The sequence below is a fragment of the Heterodontus francisci genome, chromosome 6 (assembly GCF_036365525.1).
Source record: "Heterodontus francisci isolate sHetFra1 chromosome 6, sHetFra1.hap1, whole genome shotgun sequence".
NCBI classification, from domain to species: Eukaryota; Metazoa; Chordata; class Chondrichthyes; order Heterodontiformes; family Heterodontidae; genus Heterodontus; species Heterodontus francisci.
The window spans coordinates 21136200-21157914 of NC_090376.1; the positions used below are offsets into that span (position 1 = coordinate 21136200).

Here is a 21715-nt window from a genome sequence, read left to right on the forward strand (position 1 = left end):
TACTCACTTCTGCTGTGATCACATGTGATGCCTAATCTGAAAGGAGTACAATTGGTTGAAAGGGACATTCCCTTTATTCTCTCTCCTCATTTTTATGCCATTAAGATGAATTATAATTCGGGCTAATGATTTTGATGTGAAGTAACACACGGTAACTCTATACTTATAGCTTGAATTAGGTCATATTACCTGAGTACCCTGGTTTCTGAGGAAATCTGAGTGACAACCAGTCACTGGCCCTGATTATAATTTTGGGTTTGTGTGCTCATAATGTTGGGTTTTTCAACTGGACAGTTTCTGACTTGAACCAACAGATTCCTATGGATTTAGTGCCCTGAGAAAGGGATTAGCATAAGTGGGCCTCAATTTGCCCAACTGCCAAATAAGTACCAGCATTGGTCTGGAGCCAGCAGGAGTCCTATATGAATGTCATACCCCCACCCACAGGAAATGCACAGTCTTGCCCCTGGACTTCTGTTACACTGGCACTCCTCCAATTGCTGGCCTTTGATTAAAAGATAGGCTTGGCAAACATTGTCTTTTGATAGCTGGAATGACCTAGTTTATTTACTTTGAGTCTATGCTGACAGCATAGTTTGGGTAATTAGCATGGAGGGGGTCACCGAATCAGGTAACGTGAAGGAAGTAAATTTACACATTCAACTATCTGTGCTCAAACCCGAACCTAACCAAACCCGCACCCATATCAATACTCAGATCTACACGTGAATTTGCACACACCATGCGGTGCAGTAGCATAGATTTTCTTTTGTTCTTTCACGGGATGTGACCATCGCTGCTAAAGCCAGCATTTGATGCCCATTCCTAATTGCCCGTAAGAAGGTCGTGGTGAACTGCCTTCTTGGACTGCTGCAGTCCATGTGCTGTAGGTAGAGTCGCAGTGCTGCTGGGAGGGAGTTCCAGGATTTTGACCCAGCGACAGTGAAGGAACGGCAATATAGTTCCAAGTCAGGATGGTGTGTGACTTGGAGGGGAACTTGCAGGTGGTGGTGTTCCCATGCATCTGCTGTCCCTCTCCTTCTAGGTGGTAGAGGTCGCGGATTTGGAAGGTGCTGTCAAAGGAGCCTTAGTACGTTGCTGCAGTGCATCCTGTAGATGGTGCATACTGCTGACTGTGCGTCAGTGGTGGAGGGAGTGAATGTTGAACATGCTGGATGGGGTGCCAATCAAGCGGGCTGCTTTGTCCTGAATGGTGTCGAGCTTCTTGAGTGTTGTTGGAGTTGCACCCATCCAGACAAGTGGAGAGCATTCCAACACACTCCTGACTTGTGCCTTGGTGCCTTGTAGATGGTGGACAGGCACTGGGGAGTCAGGAGGTGAGTGACTCGCCACAGAATTCCCAGCCTCTGACCTGCTGTTGTAGCCACAATATTTATATGCCTGGTCCAGTTCAGTTTCTGGTCAATGGAAACCCCCAGGATGTTGATAGTGGGGGATTCAGCAATGGTAATGGCATTGAACATCAAGGGGAGATGGTTAGATTCTCTCTTATTGGAGATCATCATTGCCTGGCACTTGTGTGGCACGAATGTTACTTGCCACCTATCAACCCAAGCCTGGATATTGTCCAGGTCTTGCTGCATTTCTACATGAACTGCTTCAGTTTCTGAGGAGAAATGCTCATCCCCTGAATGAATAAAGAAAAGCACAAGACCACACATAGTTCACATTGTTGGATTGTTGTGGAACGCTGGATGCATCTCTGCTGGTTTCAGCAGCTGCATTGAGGCTAATTTCAATGGGCTGAATTTTTCCTTGCACAGTCAAGTCCTGCAGCCAGGACCAAAAGCGGGAACTGACCCCACTCCGGCCATCGGTGGGAACCTGGGCAGCATTTTGCCGGCCGCGGCCAATTAAGAGACTGCCACTGGGGCGCCATCCAATTGAGGATGGTAGCCCGCCCCCAAGAGCTGCCGGCTCAATCAGAGGTCGGCAACTCGTCAACCTCAGCAGCACTATCGCTAGTGGTGGCCATTGCTGAGGCTGCATCTCCAGGGAGGAGGGCGCCTAAATGGTGAAGCACCCTCAAAGAATGATGAGTTTAGTTGCGCAAAGCTGAGAGCGGGCAGGCAGGCCCTGGTGATTGGTGGTGAGGCGGGGGTGCTCGTGCTGCACTGATGGCAATGTTTCCATTGCGGGGGGGTGGGGGGGGGCAGCCATTGCTGCCAGGGAGCTCCTCAGTGGGTCACGAAGCACCCATCAAGGAGGGTCCATCCCTCCAGGACCCTCCGGGAGGCCACCAGGAGCACAGGGGTGGAAAGTGATACTTAAGTGGTCACTGAAGTGGCTCAATTGCCCCTCCCCAGGCCACACTACCAAGGTTCCTGCTGCTGGCAATAAGCCATGGCGGCAAGAAGACGTCTCCAAAGGACTGGGAAAATTCAGCCCAAGAACTCCTCAATGCAACTCTCTCCAGGAGCGTCACCAGCAGAGAATGCTTGTATTTGGAAGCTTAACCACATTTGGACAGAATGGCTTCATGTTAGAACAATTTGAAAGCAATAATATGTGTTAAGGTATCTGTTATGGAATGGTTCATATGGATTCTGCATTGTCAGGGGGTGCTCAACACAAGGTTGATGAATATTAAATCCCTAAATTATGTAAGGGATTTTAATCAAAAGTTATCAAGTGAATCTTTCTCCCTTTGCGAATGTGTATATGTCGGAGAACTGGATTAGAATTCATCACTCATGTTCCAGGTTTATAAGACATTTAATTACCCTTTGAACATAACCCACTGCAAATTATATTAACAATTGCTCAAAGTAAGCCAATGACAATGACACATTTCAATCCTGAGTGGAAAAAAAAAGGGGAAGACTTGGATTTCTGTAGCACCTTTCACATCCGCAGGACATCCCAAAGTGCTTTACAGCCAATGAAGTACTTACAAAGTCTAGTCACTGTTGTAATGTAGGAAATGCAGTAGCCAATTTGCACACTGCAAGCTCCCGCAACAACAATGTAATAACGGCCAGGTAATGGGCTTTTGGGATGTTGATTGAGGGATCGGCCAGGACGCCAGGGAAAACTTCCCTGCTCCTCTTCAAAATAGTGTCATGGGATCTTTTACCTCTACCTGAGAGAGCAGACAGGTCCCCAGTTTAACGTCTCATCTGAAACACGGCACCTGTGACATTGCAGCACTCCCTCAGTACTGCACTGGAGCGTCCGCTTAGATTTTCTGCTCAAGTCTCTGGAATGGGACTTGAAACCACGACCTTCTGACTCAGAGACAAGAGTGTTACCAACTGAAACATGGCTGACACACATTTCTACTAGACAGACATCACTGGCACAAAAGATGTATGAAATAACACTATTTTATTAAACAACATTGATGATAACAGCCAGTACCATCACTATTGAGAAAAAATATATTGAGAGTTACAATAAATACTCAATTATTACTTGATGGAGATTTGATAAGCAGAGGCACCTCTGTAACTCATGCGTATCACAATCCCTCAGTTTTAGTCAGTTTACGTAATAACAAGATGCAAGATCGCAGTATAGGCTAATTGTACAGTTACAATTAATATTCACTGTGTCATTAGGAACAGGATAACAGAGGCCATTCAGTCCACTGAGCCTGTTCTGCTATTCTATTTGATCATGCCTGATCTGTACGTTAACTCCATTTCCCTGCCTTTGCTTCATATCCCTTGATATCCTAATGAAAAAATCTAGTGATCTCAGTCCTGAACATTTCAATTGACCCAGCATCTACAGCCTTTTGGGGGAGAGAGTGCTGGAATTCCACTTACTTCTGACAAGTTTCAGCTATTCCTCTGAAATGTGAACATAAATTAGACCAGCTTTTTCTTTTTGATGGGCTTTCTCCTGCAGTATTGCCTTTCTTTAGGATGCTCAGCTCTCCTCTGGGAATGGTTGTCTGTGGTTGTCTTCTCATCTGAACTCATCTAGCCTCACATGTACATTATCTCTGTGCACTTTTAGTGTTACTTTATCCTTCCCTGGGTTCAGAGACAGAGGCATTAACTCGCAGCTGACATACTTTAAAAGTTTTACTTCTGGTCAATTCAGGTTTAAAATTTTTAATCTTCCAACTTTTATTCTTAATATTTGGCTCCTTTTTGCAGAACTGCTGAAAGGTCATTTACAATTTATTCTTAAATTCTCCCTTATTGAAAGCAAATGACACTTTCTTGGATACTTTCAAATTTTCTTGGAAGCACTCTCTCTCTCTTTCTCTCCCTGCCTCGCACTTCTCTCTCTCGTTTCTGACCCTCTCCATTTTTCTCACCCTCTTCTTCTCTCACACCCCCCTTTCTCTCCCTTTCCCTCTCTAGCCCTCTCTCATTCCTTTCTCCCTCTCTATCTCTCCCTCTCTCTCCCTTCCTTCCTCCTTTTTTCCCACTTTCTCCTCATGCTCCCTCTCTCTCCTCACTCTCCTTTCCCTCTCCTTCCCTTTCTTGTGGAATGACCTTAAGAAGGGATGACCTTAAGAAGGACCAGCTTAAGAACTAAGTGAAGATCATCAGTGGAAGTGATGTTGGGTCACACATGACCAGGGAGTTATGGGTGGAGCCCGGCAGAGTGAAAGATGTTCAAATCTAGCTCGTGCCTCGTTCAGTTATAATAAAACCCACTTTTATTTTGGATATTACTTTTGGTCCTGTGAGTCTTACAACAGATCACATACACACCCAATTATTATTATATGGCGGCAGTGGTGGGATCAATTATTTTTTCTGAAGACTACCAAACATCACATTGTGGCAATTTTTGACCTTTCCTGAAGAATATATCAAGTGGGAGAACAAAGAACAGCAAGCTGTCTAGCTGAGTACCTGAGTGGCTCAAAATCTTGCAGGAGACCAGCGAGCAAGAGACCCCACAACACTGCAGTGAGCCAGGATACAGACAGGTCCCGGGGAGGTTGGAACTCTGAGTATAGCAGGCAATTTGCCAGGACATCAGAGCTTTCACCTATTTGGCAGTGGGTCAAAAATTTTAAAAGCAGTAAAACCATTACTGTTTTACCTTTCCCTTTTTTTACTTTTTGGCAGGGCCTGAGCCCAAGAGAGTGGGAAGAACTCGACAGAACCACGGGAGGTCGAGCTTGATATGAAAGCCTGGTTGTGGCAGCTGCTAGTATTGCAAGCTCTAGGCTGCTTAAAAAAACTAATATGTATAGAAGAAATGGCAGTTCACAGTTCTAAAAAAATCAAACAGCTGTGCCAACAAAGAGCCTGTTTGTACAAACAATGAAAGCTATAGTCTATCACTCTTGAAGGGGCAGGTACTGAATCTGTCTTAAAAGGGAAACAAAAGGAGCATGTCTGTGAAAAATATGACCTGTAAAAGTTCTATATTTATAAAAATCAGGATCATTAAGACAATTCTTCTTCTTCTTCTTTGGCCTCCTTGTCTTGAGAGACAATGGGTAAGCGCCTGGAGGTGGTCAGTGGTTTGTGAAGCAGCGCCTGGAGTGGTTATAAAGGCTAATTCTAGAGTGACAGACTCTTCCACAGGTGCTACAGATAAAATTGGTTGTTGGGGCTGTTACACAGTTGGCTCTCCCCTTGCGCTTCTGTCTTTTTTCCTGCCAACTGCTAAGTCTCTTCGACTCGCCACACTTTAGCCCCACCTATATGGCTGTCCGCCAGCTCTGGCGATCGCTGGCAACTGACTCCCACGACTTGTGATCAATGTCACAGGACTTCATGTCGCGTTTGCAGACGTCTTTAAAGCGGAGACATAGACGGCCGGTGGGTCTGATACCAGTGACGTGCTCACTGTACAATGTGTCCTTGGGGATCCTGCCATCTTCCATGTGGCTCATATGGCCAAGCCATCTCAAGCGCCGCTGGCTCAGTGGGGTGTATATGCTGGGGATGTTGGCCACCTCGAGGACTTCTGCATTGGAGATACGGTCCTGCCACCTGATGCCAAGGATTCTCCGGAGGCAGCAATGATGGAATGAATTGAGGCTTTGCTCTTGGCTGACATATGTTGTCCAGGCCTCGCTGCCGTAGAGCAAGGTACTGAGGACACAGGCTCGATACACTTGGACTTTTGTGTTCTGTGTCAGTGCGCCATTTTACCAAACTCTCTTGGCCAGTCTGGACATAGCAGTGGAAGCTTTTGCCATGCGCTTGTTGATTTCTCCATCGAGAGACAGGTTACTGGTGATAGCTGAGCCTAGGTAGGTGAACATTTGAACCACTTCCAGAGTGTGGTCACTGATATTGATGGATGGAGCATTTCTGACGTCCTGTCCCACGATATTCGTTTTCTTGAGGCTGACTTACTATGCCATCATCCAAGTCGTTAATGAATAATGTGAATAATTGAGGCCCCAACACAGATCCCTGCAGGACACCACTAGTTACATCCTGCCAATCGGAGTACTTACCCATTATCCCCACTTTCTGTCGTCTACCACTCAACCAACCTCCTAACCATGTCAATAATTTGCCCCCCAGCTCCATGAGCTTCTACCATAGTTAACAGTCTCTTATGTGGGACTTTATCAAATGCCTTTTGGAAATCCATATAAATAACATCCATAGACACTCCCCTGTCCACTACCTTAGTCACCTCTTCAAAAAATTCAATGAGATTTGTCAGGCATGACTTTCCCGTCATGAATCCATGCTGGCTGTCCCTGATTAACTGAAAATTTTCAAGGTGTTCAGTCACCCTATCCTTGATTATAGACTCCAGCAACTTGCCCACCACAGATGTCAGGCTAACTGGTCTGTAGTTTCCTTGGTTCCCCCTTTCACCCTTCTTAAAAAGTGGAGTGACATGTGCAACTTTCCAATCCAGAGGGACCACTCCTGAATGTAGGGAACTCTGAAAGACTATAGTTAGGGCATCTACAATGTGCTCCCCTACTTCCTTTAACACCCTCGGATGGAAACCGTCAGGTCCTGGGGATTTCTCACTCTTTAGTTCCATTAATTTCCTTGTTACTGATGATTTACTTACGTTAATTGTATTAAGTCCCTGTCCCCTATCGGCTATTAATTTTTTCGGGACTTCCGGCAAGTTATCCTCCTTTTCAACTGTAAATACTGAGGCAAAGTAATTGTTCAACATGTCTGCCATTTCCCCATTATCAATGACAATATCTCCATTTTCAGCTTTTAGTGGGCCTACATTGCTCTTGACCACCCACTTGCCCTTTATGTAACTATAACATTTCTTCTTATTGATTTTGATGTCCCTTGCAAGTTTCCTTCCATAATCTCTTTTGGTGGCTCTGATAAGCTACTTTTTGACCCTTTGCTGGTCTTTGTATCGATCCCATTCGGCCGGATCTGTGCTGTGTTTTGCATTTTTGTAAGCCCTTTCTTTTTGTTTTATGCTATCCCTAATCTCTTTAGTTGTCCATGGCTGTTTTTTCTGTGAAGTGGTGCTTTTTCCTCTCAGGGGTAAATACTTGCTCTGCATTTTATTAAATGTTTCTTTAAATATTCTCCACTGTTCTTCAGTCATTTGACCCATTAACAGATCTACCCAGTTTACCGTGGACAGTCTCTGTCTCATCCCAGTAAAGTCAGCCTTACCCAAGTCTAAAATTCTAATAGCTGATTCGTGCTTTTCACTTTCAAACGCTACCTTGAATTCGATCATGTTGTGATCACTATTTGATAAATGTTCACACACAGTTAGGCTACTAATTAAATTTAGCTCATTACTCATAACTAAATCTAATATTGCCTGTCCCCTTGTTACATCTAGGACATATTGCTGTAGGAAACTATCCCGGACACATTCCAGAAATTCACCACCTTTCTGACAGGTGTTAGTCTGCCTCTCCCAATCTATGTGTAAGTTAAAATCCCCCAGTAACACTACTCTGCCTTTGTTACACACTTGCCTAATTTGTGCATTTATACAATCTAACACCTCAGAACTGCTACCAAGGGGTCTATACACAACACCTATTACAGTTTTAGATCCTTTTCTGTCCCTCAATTCCACCCATAAGGTCTCCACTGGATGTTTTCCCCTCATTATATCCTCCCTCACCAATGAGGTGATATTATTTCTAATCAGTAAGGCTACTCCACCCCCTCTGCTATTTTCCCTGTCCCTCCTGTAAACTTTATAACCAGGTATATTTAGTTCCCAGTCCCGACTATCCTGCAGCCACGTTTCTGCAAAGGCCACCACATCATAATCTTCCATTTGAATTTGCGCCTGCGGCTCATCTAGTTTATTCCTTACACTCCGTGCATTTGTATATAGAACTCTTATTTGGGCTATACCCCCTAACCTGTCCCTCAGCGCTGATGCTTTATTCGCCTGTTTATTATTTTTCTCTTCTGGTTTAATCAGTATACTTCTTGCAGTTTGGTAACAATCAGCCTCACCACTAACCTGCACTCCTACCTTCTCCTTTAACTTCCTGTTTTTCCATGCAACTGAACCCTCCCCCCACTATTTAGTGCAAAGCCCTATCTACAGCCCTAGTTATGCGATTCGCCAGGACTCTGGTCCCAGCGTGATTCAGGTGGAGCCCGTCCCATCGGAACAGCTCCCTCCTTCCCCAGTACTGGTGCCAATGTCCCACAAATTCAAACCCATTTCTCCCACACCAATCTTTGAGCTGCGCATTTATCTCTTCAATCGAAGGAAGTAATCCTTTGCCAACTTGCTCGTGGCTCAGGTAGTAATCCAGAGATTATTACCTTTTTGGTTCTGCTTTTTAATTTAGCCCCTAGCTGCTCATATTCCCTCAGCAGAATCTCTATCCTCATTCTACCTATATTGTTGGTACCTACGTGGACCACGACAACTGGATCTTTCCCCTCCCACTCCAAGTTCCTCTGCAGCCCAGATGAGTTATCCGAACCCTGGCACCAAGTAGGCAACAGAGCCTTTGGGACTCTCGATCCTGGCCACAGAGAACAGTGTCTATGCCCCTAACTATACTATCCCTGATTACGACTACATTTTTCTTTTCTCCCCCCACTTGAATGACTCCCTGTACCACGGTGCTGTCCCTCCGTACACTGAAGGACATGTACTCAAAGAAATGGGAATCTATGGTGCAACCCACCACAGCTAGGTTGACTGACTACAATCAACTGCATTGGTATGATAACTTACTTATGAGAGCTCCAAATGTCTACCACAAATCTTTTACATTGTAGACACTACTGGAGCAGCAGAACTCCCGGTCAGTCAAGATTTATGAAATGTCACAATACACGAGGTCAGCACCACACCAAAAGCTACAGAAGGTTGCAATACGGCGTACATTGAGTTGGCCAGAGATATGAAACTACTTTACCAAACAGGTTTGATGCAATCGGTGATTTCAAGGGTGATGCCATATTGCACACGAGGCAGGATGCAGTTCCTACCATCGACGTGTGAAGGAAGTGCAGTGTGCACATTCAAGAGAAGCTTGAGTGGAGCTGGATGGGATGGAACACAATGGAGTCATCTGCCGAGTGCACTGGCATTCCAACTGATGCAGCTCCATTACCTGCGTGCTGAAGAAAGACAGCAATCTCCAGATTTGCTTAGACCTGCGACGACTGAATTTAGCCCTCAAGAGATGCCCACATAAAGTCCTGACCCTGGAGCTGATTCCTAATTTTACTGGTGCCAAGTATTTTTTTCAAAACTTGATGCGAAACATGGCTACTGGTCTATCCACTTAGCCAAGAAGACCATTTGGGAGATGCTGCTTCAGACAGTTACCGTTTTACAAAAATACATGGAGGGGATAATGGAAAACGTCCCAGGCTATATCTGTATAGTTGATGATATTCTGGTGATGGGGCAGACACTAAGGAAGAACATGCTAACCAGAGGCTGAGTCACCAGAATCTGAAGGGATTCATCAAGATAAGCTGAACTCTGGGAAGAGACTCACAACAATCAGCTACCTCCTTTACGTTTCAGAGCGTTAAATCTGCTTACCTACAAATAGCATTTTGTTTACTCATGTATAGTTTGTCCGAGCCACAACATCAGTTTATTGTACGTATGTTTTCATCTTTGGAAAAAGGGTGATGCTGTTGGACAACCTTAAGAACCGTAAGTGAAGATCATCAGAGGAAGTGATGTTGGGTCGCACATGACCGGGGAGTTGTGAGTGATGCCCAGCAGAGTGAGAGGTGTTCAAATCGAGCTCGTGCAGTAACCATTTGTATATATACATGTTCCAGTTCAGTTATAATAAAACCCACATTTATTTTGGATATTACTTGTAGTCCTGTGAGTCTTAGAACTTAAGGGACAAGTAATATTACACCTCTCTCACCCTCTTTCCCTCTCCCTCTCTCTCTTTTTCTGCCCCTTTCCCTGTCTCCCTCTTTCCACCTCTCACCCTCTTTCTCGTCTCTCTCTCCCCCTTCTCCCTTTCCCTATCCCCCTCACTCTCATCTCTCTCTCCCTCCCCTCTCTCCTGTTTCTTCTTCTCTCTCTCTTTTTATTATCCCTCTCCCTTTTTCTCCCTTTCTCCACCTCTCTCTCTCTGCCTCCCTCTCGCTCTCTCCCTACTCTGTCGCTAAGCCCAGGTTGGAGAAAAAGCCTGGTTTTTATTTATATTTATTTATTTTTTATTTAGAGATACAGCACTGAAACAGGCCCTTCGGCCCACCGAGTCTGTGCCCATTTTATATTAACCCTACTGTAATCCCATATGCCCTACCACCTACCTACACTAGGGGCAATTTACCTATCACCTGCAAGTCTTTGGCGGTGGGAGGAAACCGGAGCACCCGGAGGAAACCCACGCAGACACAGGGAGAACTTGCAAACTCCACACAGACAGTACCCAGAATTGAACCCGGGTCTCTGGAGCTGTGAGGCTGCGGTGCTAACCACTGCACCACTGTGCCGCCCTGTTTTATTCTACTAAATCAATCTTATGGACCCCAAATATTATAGGATCTTTCAAATGTGTAAATCAGGTTTTAAATCTGTTGTCTACATTATTACTATCCAGTACTTTTGTCAATTTTTGTTGCACTCATCAGTTAACTCTCTGTGCCTTTTGTCTTTTTACTGTGGTTATTTTTACTCTATCACTCAAACCAAAACCAACATAAATTAAGCATGAACTAACAGTTAAATCATGGTCAATATAAATCTTAAACGTTACACATTAATTATCAGATGCAACAAGGTTGTATCTCACAAGTCCTTTGGCAGTCCTTTCAGCAAGATGATGCCGAACTGTCACAAAGTCCTTCAGGTCTTTGAATGTTTCAAGTAGATCTCTAGATTCCACCTCCCAAGATACAAATGCCGATTTCCACTCGATGGCAGTTTCTCTGCAATCTGAACCTCACTGCTGTCACCTCCACCAAAACTGTGCACCCTTCTGGAACTTATGTGGTTTTTCTCACAACAGTCCTGGTAACTTCACTGGTAACTCTTTAAGGCACCAGAAATAAAGGTAGCAACTTATATTTTCCAAAGGTCAGCTCCCAGAAAACAGATTCCAATTCAAAGAGTTTGTCTTTTTAAAACCAACAGCTCCCAGTTTGTCTCTTTAAACAACAGCTTCCAGCTTTACAGCTGGCTTCAACACCCCAGACTCCTCTTGTGAAACTGAAACCTAAGCTCCAATCACATGTCTCTGGTTAAAAAAATCTGTTTGTTTGTTTAACCTGGTTTTGACCTCCCAGAACATTGAGGCGTTTAATTTCACTTTCAAATTAGGGTCTGTCTCAAAAAAACACGCTTTGAATCCAAAACCATAACCCCCAATAGATCTGCACATGAGGATTCCATCACATTGGTTTATTTAGATGATGTTTTTCATTAAAATAATCACTTCAAACAGTAAAGTGCAGCATAACGAATAGTCTTATCCCCATAATAAAAACACAGTTCTTACTTTTCTTGACTTTTTTTTAGGCTTAATTCATGTTAATGTGATCCAACTGGAAAAGGTTGGGAGCTGCAAATGAGATTTTAACCTTGCTGGAGCTGTAGGTTGCAGACCCCTGCATGCAAGAGTATTTTTCGGACTGTTTAAGCAGCCTGGAAGACTGTTAATGTGGGGCGGGGCAGATGAATTGTTTCAAAACTCTGCAAATGCACCTTATGATGGATAAACCTCTTGCTGGTGATTAATGGCAATCAGCTGCCATATTTTTCTTTTCTGGTCGTTCTGTTAGCTTGTCATGCATGCCAGAATTTCTGGCCTTGATTTTCACAGAGAGGGGAGGAGAGGGAATGGAACCTGGTAGCGTGTGCTGCAGCTGGACAAGTCAGGGATGTGGGAACGATCTGCAGCAGTCAATGACCTAGGAAATTTCCTCAACGAAGACCGTGAATTCCCACTGGTAGAACCAAGGGAGAAGTGAGAAGGAAGCTACTTTCACTCAGTGCTATTAGATAGTGGAATGCTTCATCACAGCTGGCTATTGAGGCAAACTAGACCATCATTTAAAGGGGAATAGGATAAATGCTAAAAAGGAGGAATATCAATGGATCTGGATGGGGAATGGGGTTCTGTGCCAGCACCAGCACAGGCACTGGGTGCTGAATAACCTCCTTGTACTGTAATTTCTCTCATTCTGCAAAAACATACCTTTATTGAGTCTATCCCCAGGGAAGGCTACAGAAGTGTTGGTGCTGAGTTGAGTTTAGGACCATATGTCCTGTCCAAAATGGCCCAAACACCTAGTCCTCTGCCCTCCTGTGCCACCTCTTGGTTTGGTTTTCAGTTTGAGCCGGTTTCGATTACCTCGGACCCTGGCTCTCACCTTAACACTGAGCTCAGATCTAAGCCAGAGTCCATGGAGGTAGAAAAGCAAAATACTGCGGATGCTGGAAATCTGAAAGCAAAACAGAAAGTGCTGGAAATACTGGCGTCTGTGGAGAGAGAAACAGGGTTAACGTTTCAGGTCTGTGACCCTTCATCAGCACTGGGAAAGGTTATTGACCTGAAATGTTAACTCTGTTTTTCTCTCCACAGATGCTGACTGACCTGCTGAGTATGTCCAACGTTTTCTGTTTTTATTCCATGGGGATAAGGATTGTTTATGAGGAAAGTCTGAGTTTTTACCAGTATTACTATTTGTAAGTCCCTCCCACCTCTGGCTCCCTCCCTCAACCCCCCTATCCCTCCGCAAATTGCTCTCCTGTCCTCGGTTACCTCTCTTCCCTGTCCTCAGTTTCCCATCTGCTCACTGACGTTCTCCTGGTTGTTGGAACTACTCCCTGAACAGCTGCTGGCACAAAACTGTGAGAAAAGATATCAACTACAGGTGAACCAACCTCTCGAAAGTAAATGCAGTAATATTTGCAGACGCTGGGCAGGTTAGGTTAAAATAACCCCTATTGTGTTTGTTGCACATGACACAAAAGAATGTGAAGAGGATTTCCCCCTGTTTTCTGCTCTGCTCAAAACTCTAACCTATGCGGAGATACTGTTCCAAAATGCACCTCTCACATTGCTGAATGTTCACGTGTGAACGTATGCAGTGAGTATTGGTAAGCTGGTTGACCATGAGGTGCAGCACCACTGAGTCCAGTCGTGTAACAGTGGGAACCCAGGCTGATGTTTCTAACCCCTTCTGCTTTCTCAGTCCTCTTCCAGAATGCCCACTATCACCCTGACTAAATACAGCTAATGTAAGGGAAAATAACAACTTGGCAGTTGACTGTCAGTCACTGTAAACTGGTGCATTCTCCATGGCAACGCCTCTACCAATCAATTAGCACACTCTTCTCAGGTAGTATAAGTTGTTGTTTCCCTTACATTGGTTATTCTTGCGTATTGTCCTGATGAGTGCAAGACGAAAAGCTTCGACAACATGTCTCTATTTTCAGCAATACTCAAGTTCTGTACTACTAAATGACTATTTAAATACAGCTAACTGAACCCAAACCAGGAGTCAAGCCTGGGACCTTAACCAGGATCACACCATAAAGCACAGAAACGGGCCATTCAGCCCGACAGGTCCATGCCAGTGTTTATGCTGCACACAAATGTCCTCCCAACCCTCTTCATCTAATCCCAACAATGTATCCTGTTCTTTTCTCCCTCACATGAGTGGTCAAGGTCAGTGAATGCATTTTCAAATATCATCTTCTAGCAACCTCATACATTGCTCAATGCATCACATCCCCCATCACTTACAATCTCAACAATGAGGATTCCTGCCTCATACTCAGATGCTCCGCCTCACCCTCACACTGCTGCTATCCTCAAACCCACATCTTGCAGCTTCTACATACTGCCAGCTATTCAGCTATGGCAGGCACATCGCCCAAACACATTGCAACACAATCACTGTCAGCCTTGCAGGACAAGATGATGCATAACAGGAGGAAGCAGCAGAGAACCAGCATGCTGTATGTCATAGAGTCGTAGGCTGGGATTTTGTTCTGGTGACGGGGTCTCAATGTCCGGAAAAAGTGACGCCAAGATTCCCGTGTTGCCTCTTCTCCAGAAGGCTCGCTGAATTTAGTGCCAATTGGGCACTTAAGTGGACAGCGGTGGGCCTTTCACAAGATCAAGGACCCTGTTGCTGGAAGTCCCGCCCTTGGAGAGCTGCAAGCCAATCAGAGGCTGGCAGCTGCAGTGCCGCTGCAGAAGTGGTGGCTGCTGCTGGAGGAGCACCTACCGGAAGCCGACGAGTGTCGCTGGATCCAGGTCACAGGTAGGTCAGAGTGGGGGGTGGGTCTTGTGGGGTCAGGGTTGCGTGGAAGGGGGTTGTAGGGGAGTTGGTAGTAAGGGCAGGGGGTGGCTCTCAGCGGCTCCCCACTCCAGCCCTCCCCGGAGCTGGGAAGCAGCCTGCATGGTTTTCGTGCCGTGCTTCCCATGTGGTGACAGACTTTCCTTCCCTGGACTAAATTTTGGTGGTGGCAGGAACCCCCACCTCCACCACCATCGCATCTGATTTTATGCTGTCCCTGCCTCCAAACCCGCCACAGGAGAGAGCGTGATATTCAACCCCCCATACAGTCATTTGCGGCACAGCAGGAGGCCATTCGGCCCATTGAGCTCATGTCTTCACCTTCGTGGAGGAGAAGGTGCTTGGCATCATTGGCACAGCTACCATTGTGTCTGTGGCAAGTGGCATCGGTGAAACCATTCGGCATGATGGTACGATCCTGACTTGTACACCTTCTCCAATCCCACTACACCCTCATCCGACAATTTGGTATGAGATATAAGCTGCAGATTGTGTAGCCTTCCACCCCTCCATCCCTCACTCCACCCCTCCATCCCTCACTCCACCCCTCCATCCCTCACACCAACCCACCCATTCATTTATATTTTCAGATACCCAAAATTTCCCCCTGGCCAGCCAGTGGTATCTGAGCATGAAGACCCAGAGGAAGAGCACACCTCTGAGGACGAAGCACCTTCACTTGATCCAAAACTTGCAGCCACCAGCTCAGATACTGGCACTGCATGTACCTTAGAAGGAAGTGTAGAGGTGGGATCTGCACGTGGTGAGTCACCGGGTCTAAGTGGGCTGCAGCAAGGTCAGGGGGAAAGGAGACCCTGTGCACCAGCTCTCTGGAGGGTGAGGTGGCAGATATGTTCTGCTGTAGAGGACTAGGATGAGAATATCAATAGGATGGCTTGGACCCCAAAATGCTTGGTGCATTGGCAGGCCTGCCAGCAGGCCTCTTGTCACTGACATGGAGTGGCCCTTCTCCAACTTGGTCCAGGGCTTTGCTCAGAGTTTGGAGCCCATCCTTTCTAGCGTGCAAGTGGTGGCCAACTCCATAAGAACACTTGTGGACCCAGTTGTGATGCAGCATCTGGTGGCCGATGTTGTAGCATCGATTGCAGCGCAGGCAGAAGATACCCAACATCTCAGTGCTGCAGTGGAAGCTCAGATCGCTGTCATCATGGCTGCAGATGCCAGCGCACAAAGCGGCTTACAGGATCTTACAGCAACCCAGTAATCTATGCTCCAGCAGCTTACTAGGATTGCTGAGGCGTTGCCCTGGGGGAGTGACAGTGGCTCCGTGCTGCTACAACCTGCTGTCCCCACTCAGGATGACAGCATTCATGCTCCCGCTACTGCTACTCTGCCAGTGACCCTGCAGTCAGCCAGTCAGCTCAGGCTGCTGCCACCCATGCTGAGGTGGTCAAAAGCAGTTCTCAAGGACTAGAGCTGTTTGAGGGCATCCTGCAGGTTCTAGGCAGCAGCCTTCCACCAGCCGTGCTGCAGCCATAAGGATAGCACTGCATGGGAGCACCAGGGTAGGTAGGGCACCTTCAATATCGGCACTAAGAGAAAGCATAAGGGTGAATAGTTGAGTGTTGTATGTATTATTGGGAGTGTTGTTGGATAAGATTGGTATGGAATGGTTGTTTTGTGGTGACCTTTATTTCAGGATTTAAGTTAAGAGGATGCTGTGTTGGTTCATAACTGGGATGGTAAGATAGAGAAATGTACAGCATCAATGACCTGTGAACTTTTTCAGGGGAACTGGAGTCTAATGAGATGGCCACAGTCAGTCCGTCTGGAATAATGATGTCCCGATGCCTCCTCCACTTCCTCCTTCTCCTCCGCTTCCTCCTTCTCCTCCGCCTCCACCTTCTCCTCCGCTTCCTCCTTCCCCTGAAGCCCGGCTGGAAAGGGCTGTGCCCTCATGACATTGTGGAGAATGCAACAGAGTATCACAAGTCAGGAGATCCATTCCAGTGAGTACTGCAATTTTCCTTGAATAGTCCAGGCAGTGGAACTGTTGCTTCTGGATATCGATGGTCTGCTCTACAACATTCCTAGTTGCAGTATGGCTGTGATTGTAGGGTGGTTGAGTAGAGTCATGAGGCTCGTGGCCGAGCCGCCACCTTTTGTGCGACATGGTGGTGGAAAGATGGTTGGAACAGCTAACTGACTCAGGAGGAAAGTATCCTGACTGCTGCCAGGGTAGCGAGCATTCACCAACTTGATAGTCCGGGCATGGTCGCGCACCAACTGCAGGTACAGTGAGTGGAACCCTTTGTGGTCCTGGTACATCTCCCCGTTGAGATATGGCGCCCACAAGGCTACTTGCCTGCAGCCGATGGATCCCTGCGCCATGGGCAAGCCTACTAACCAGACAATGCCAAGGGCCCACTCCTTCAGCTTCTGTTTGCTTAGAGACAAGGCTATGACGACCCCTCTACTGCATACAGGGCCTCAGTGACCTCCCTGATGCAGTGATGCACAGTGAACTGAGATATGTTCATGATGTAGCCAGCTCCAGCTGTGTTCTGATGTGTTAGAACAGAAATTGAGGGCCACTGGCAGTGCTGTCCTCACCCTGCTCTGCAGCATAGGTCCTGTTTGAGGGAGTGATGCAGTTTTGTGACCAGCTCCTTGGTGAAGCGTAGCTGCCACAGATGCTACTCCTGGCTGAGGTGGAGGTGGGAGCAGTGGTCTCCCAAGACCCTAGATGGGTAAGGCCTCCGCTGTGATCCCTCTTTCTCCTCCCCCTGAGAACAGCGTCTCCTCTCTGCTGCTTTTGCTCCATCTCCGTCTGATGCTGCAACCCAAGAGGAAGTGTAACTATAGCCCCGCATGACTGTGAAAAAGTGGTGTAAAAGGCCTTTCAAAATCACACCACTCCTTCCGAAGGTCCAGCATCACTCCCTCCTGACTGGAAAAAAATTGCCAACCCCTCCAACAGCGCAGTAGCCAGTACTTTAACTCTGCAGCGAAGAGATAATCAAAAGCACCTCACCTGAAAGTTGAATGGTGACGTCTTTAAATAACAATGGTGGGGGTGGAGCCTCATGCAACTGAACACGTGCGCATTAACAGGGCTGACAAGGTCCAAAATGGCAGGTTGGGCACCAAATCAGCGTGAGACGTTGACTGACGTCCCGATCTGCCATGCTGCCCACCTCCGTTGCACGCACAGGGCGCCCGTGCTATCACCTTTCAAAACATAGCAATCAGTACGGGCTGAGTCGGAAATCATCAGGAGTGGACACCCCGCATTTCTTTCATCATCTGGCTCCCACTGCACTGAAACCAGTAGCGTTTTGGAGCTGAACTTTGTGGCCTTCAGTGTTTCCACTGCTGACACCTTAATTTCTCATCATTCAGAGTAGGACATATTTTTTTAAGCAGCTCCCTAAAGGCTGCAGCAACGTCTTATTGGCATTGCCAAAAGCGGTAATCATTTTCATTTTCCAGCAATCAAATCTTTCTATTCTTACTGGGACCAGCTCCAGGTTATTACAGCAAGCGCACACAACTTCCATTAGAGTTTTCTGCACAAATTGTGCGAGGGAATTGAAGACAATTACAGATCCTGCAATACAACCGTGAACTATTTATTGCGTGAGTGCTTACTTCAACTGTGGATTCAATCAGGATGATTCATCATTAATAAAAAAAAATGAATGATGCGCACAGCAAAATCCTGGCTTTATCTCAATCTTTTTCAGGCAGTGTGACTGCACATGAAGTAATGTATTTATGAACAGTTATTTTTGTACTGGGTGAGACCCCCTGGTGCGGGCTAAATAGAACAGGGACATAGCAATGTACAAGATGGGGAAGTACTATTCTGGTCCAAGTGGTCAGAAACAGTGAAGGAGGTAAGGTGAGATAAATCAAGATCATGATGCCAAACCTGAGGTTTCAGCGCATGAGGATTGGAGGTGAAAGGAAGCACTGAGGGAGGTAAGGAGTTCCACAATTTCAAAGCTTTGGAAAAAGAGTTAGAATAGGAGACAATGGGCAGGATTTCCGTTTTGGGTCGCGACCCCGACATCAGGGCCAATTACGGGTCCTGACCCTGCCCCATGACGGAAGCTGTAAACCGGCAGAGAGTTTTGCTGGATTAGCCAATTAGTGGTCGGAGAGCATGCTTGCCTTACAGTTAAGGCTCCCGAGGTAGGAGGGCCAAGAGGAAATCTTCCAGTTGCTGATACCTGCACAATGAAGGTGCCCTCTGAAGACCAGATGAAAACATTTAATTTTAAAAAAGGCCACCACTGCCTGGACATGATTGCGGAGCGGCAACCGCTCCACTCGATGGCCAGCGGCTTTAGCTGTGGCTTGATGGCTAGGACAGGTGCGGGGGCCTTGGGGGGTGGGGGGTTTCCTAGCAGAACGAAACGCGGCCAGCCCCTTCCTGCTGGGAGGCTGCCCTGTTTAACGAGCTGTGTTTTGGCTGCTGTGTGGAGCCCGTCTGCTGGCTAAAAAATTCCAGTCGGCATGGGAGGGAGCCTTATTAGGTCCCTTAATTACCTCAGTTGGCTACCCACCGATTACGGGCAGGTACCGTTCTGTCCCCGACCTTGCCTTCCCGGAAATGGCTCGAAGGCGGGGTGGTGCCAGCAAACTAGCACGCTGATCAGTGGCGTGAAATTACCTGCCCACCTGGCTCAGTTACTGCCCCCATAGGCTTCTGAAAATCCTGCCCAATGTAATACTTTTTCGATTTAGGATGCAGGGAGCAGGATGAGTTGGTAGGCCTGGGGTTTGGGAGGAACCAGAGAGAAAATTCCAGGTGGGCACTGACCACGGTAATATTGACAACAGGCAAAGACTAAAAGGTTTGTGATGGAGAAAGTGTGATTGGAGGCTGGAGGTGAGGAAAAACATGGGTAATAATACTATTCATGTAATGACAAATCCAATGCAGAAGTCATATCTTGTATTTGTGGTGGGAATATAGAAGTATAAAACATGGATGTAAGAGATTGCACGGCACTATACGAAGAAGAGCAAGGAGTTCTCGTGGTGTCCTGGCCAATATTTATCCCTCAATGGACATCGTTAAAATGGATTACTAGTCATTACCTCATTGCTGTTTGTGGGACATTGCTGTGCCCTAATTGGCTGTTGCGTTTCCTACATTATAATAGTGACTATACTTCATTGGCTGTAAAGTGCTTTGGGGCATCCTGAGGTTGCAAAGGTTATTAGAATAAATTTGCATTCCTTTCTTCCATACTCTTATTGATGGAAGCACCTGAATGGATACTTTGTGATTGATAATCAGGTTAGCCTGGTGATTATGGTAATTCAGCAACACAGAAGCTCTGAGTTCATAATACCACCAGGGCAAGTTGTAAAGATGAATTTAATGATCTGATAATTTTGTGAGCTTCTGGCAGAAAAATGGCCATGAAAGCTGGTGGATTGTCATAAAAGTCCAACTGGTTCACTAATATCCTTCAGGAAGAGATGTGCCACCCCAGGTCCCTGCTACGTGATTGATGTTTAATGCTGTCAGGGCAACTAGGGGTGTGTCACCCAAATCCCAAGATCAAATAAAAAGAAAATTGGTGGGACGCGACAGTTGCTTTCATCCCTTTGTAAAACCGTTCCTTTTCCTGGGTCAGGCCTCATTATGTGTGCAGAACAGATCCCCAGTGAGATCTCTGCCACCAAGAGGGAATGCTGTGTAGCACCTGAAGATGTTGGGGTCTAAAAGGTCTAAAATTCTTATATGGAAGGAGAGGAGACCACTATTAGATGCACTGTCTCCATCCAGCAACTTGGGGAACTTACCACTGCCATCATTACAGCCATCCCTCACATGGTGGCCTCTGGGCTTAGTGGAGATAACAGTGACAAGCAGCAAAATCTGTCTGAAAAACAAGAAACGCTGGAAATACTCAGCAGGTCTGGCAGCATCTGTGGAGAGAGAAGCAGAGTTAACGTTTCAGGCCAGTGACCCTTCTTCAGAACGCAATGAAGGTGAACAAGGTGAAAGAGACAAACGAAAATCCCGTCGGACAGAAGAGCAGAACTTCTTCAAGGTAGGCATTCCTGGAAGAGAACTGGCAGTATTTTGCTTTTATTATAGCAAAATCTGCCTGTCTGTCAGTGTTATGACCGGGTGAGGAAGGGGTCTCCAGCTCCCCTCTGGCCCCTATCCTGGTTTGGCCATAACAGGGTTTAACTTTTTACAACACAGTGATTTTAGCTTCACCTCCTTGCTCACTGCTCTCTAATTGTAATTGTAAATGAACCAATCAGACACGATTTCTTAGGTTTAAACAAGAAAGAGGTAAGTTTATTAACCATAACACGCTAACTGATTTAAAATTACTAAAAATACGCAATGCAACCACGCTAACATGAAAAAGAGATAAACGCACACACAAATAGATACAGAGGGGAAGAAAGAATAAAGAGGGTGGGGGGGGGTGGCGTTTGTTGTGGTGGAGTGCTGGCTCTTACACAGACAATGGCTCTCAATGTCTTTTGATCATCATTAGTGACAAAACCCATCCCACTAATTGAATATGGGAGCACTCCCATTGTCTCTCTATGCAACTGTCTCTCAGAATGCAAATGTGCAGCCATGTGTTAGCTGTTCAGCTCTGTGGTCTTTTTAAACAAGTTATGTCGATGTCCACTAAAAGTTCAAATAGTGTTCCATATGACGAAATGAATATGTTTCCATTTGGCCAGTGTGGTTTCCGTCACAGTCAGGCGCTACCTCCCGCTAGACATTTACATACAGTGGGCAGGTAAAGAGTAGATGAAGGGGAGGGAAATGGAGGTCGGGTGGGAAATCATCGCTAGGCTTCAATACCCAAATCTCCCTTATGTTTTGCAACTATCTTTCCTGATTCAGTAAAGCAACAAAGGAAAATCCAATCTGCAGTGTCTACTAGTTCACTGGGTGCCTTCTCTGGCTAGTTGGCATCCCATGGTACCTGATTTTACCTCTTTTTTAATTTAGTTATTCTTAGTTTTATTTTGTTTAGAGTAGTTTGGCTGGGCTGTCTGTTCCTGTAGATTTTAATAGTGTCTCT

The 21715-nt window shown here is 46.2% G+C and overlaps 1 protein-coding gene across 3 annotated transcripts in view; it reads left to right on the forward strand.

Moving 5' to 3' along the window:
- oca2 (oculocutaneous albinism II) overlaps positions 1–21715 on the forward strand; it is a 546813-nt gene that overhangs the window by 40923 nt on the left and 484175 nt on the right. The window lies entirely within an intron of this gene.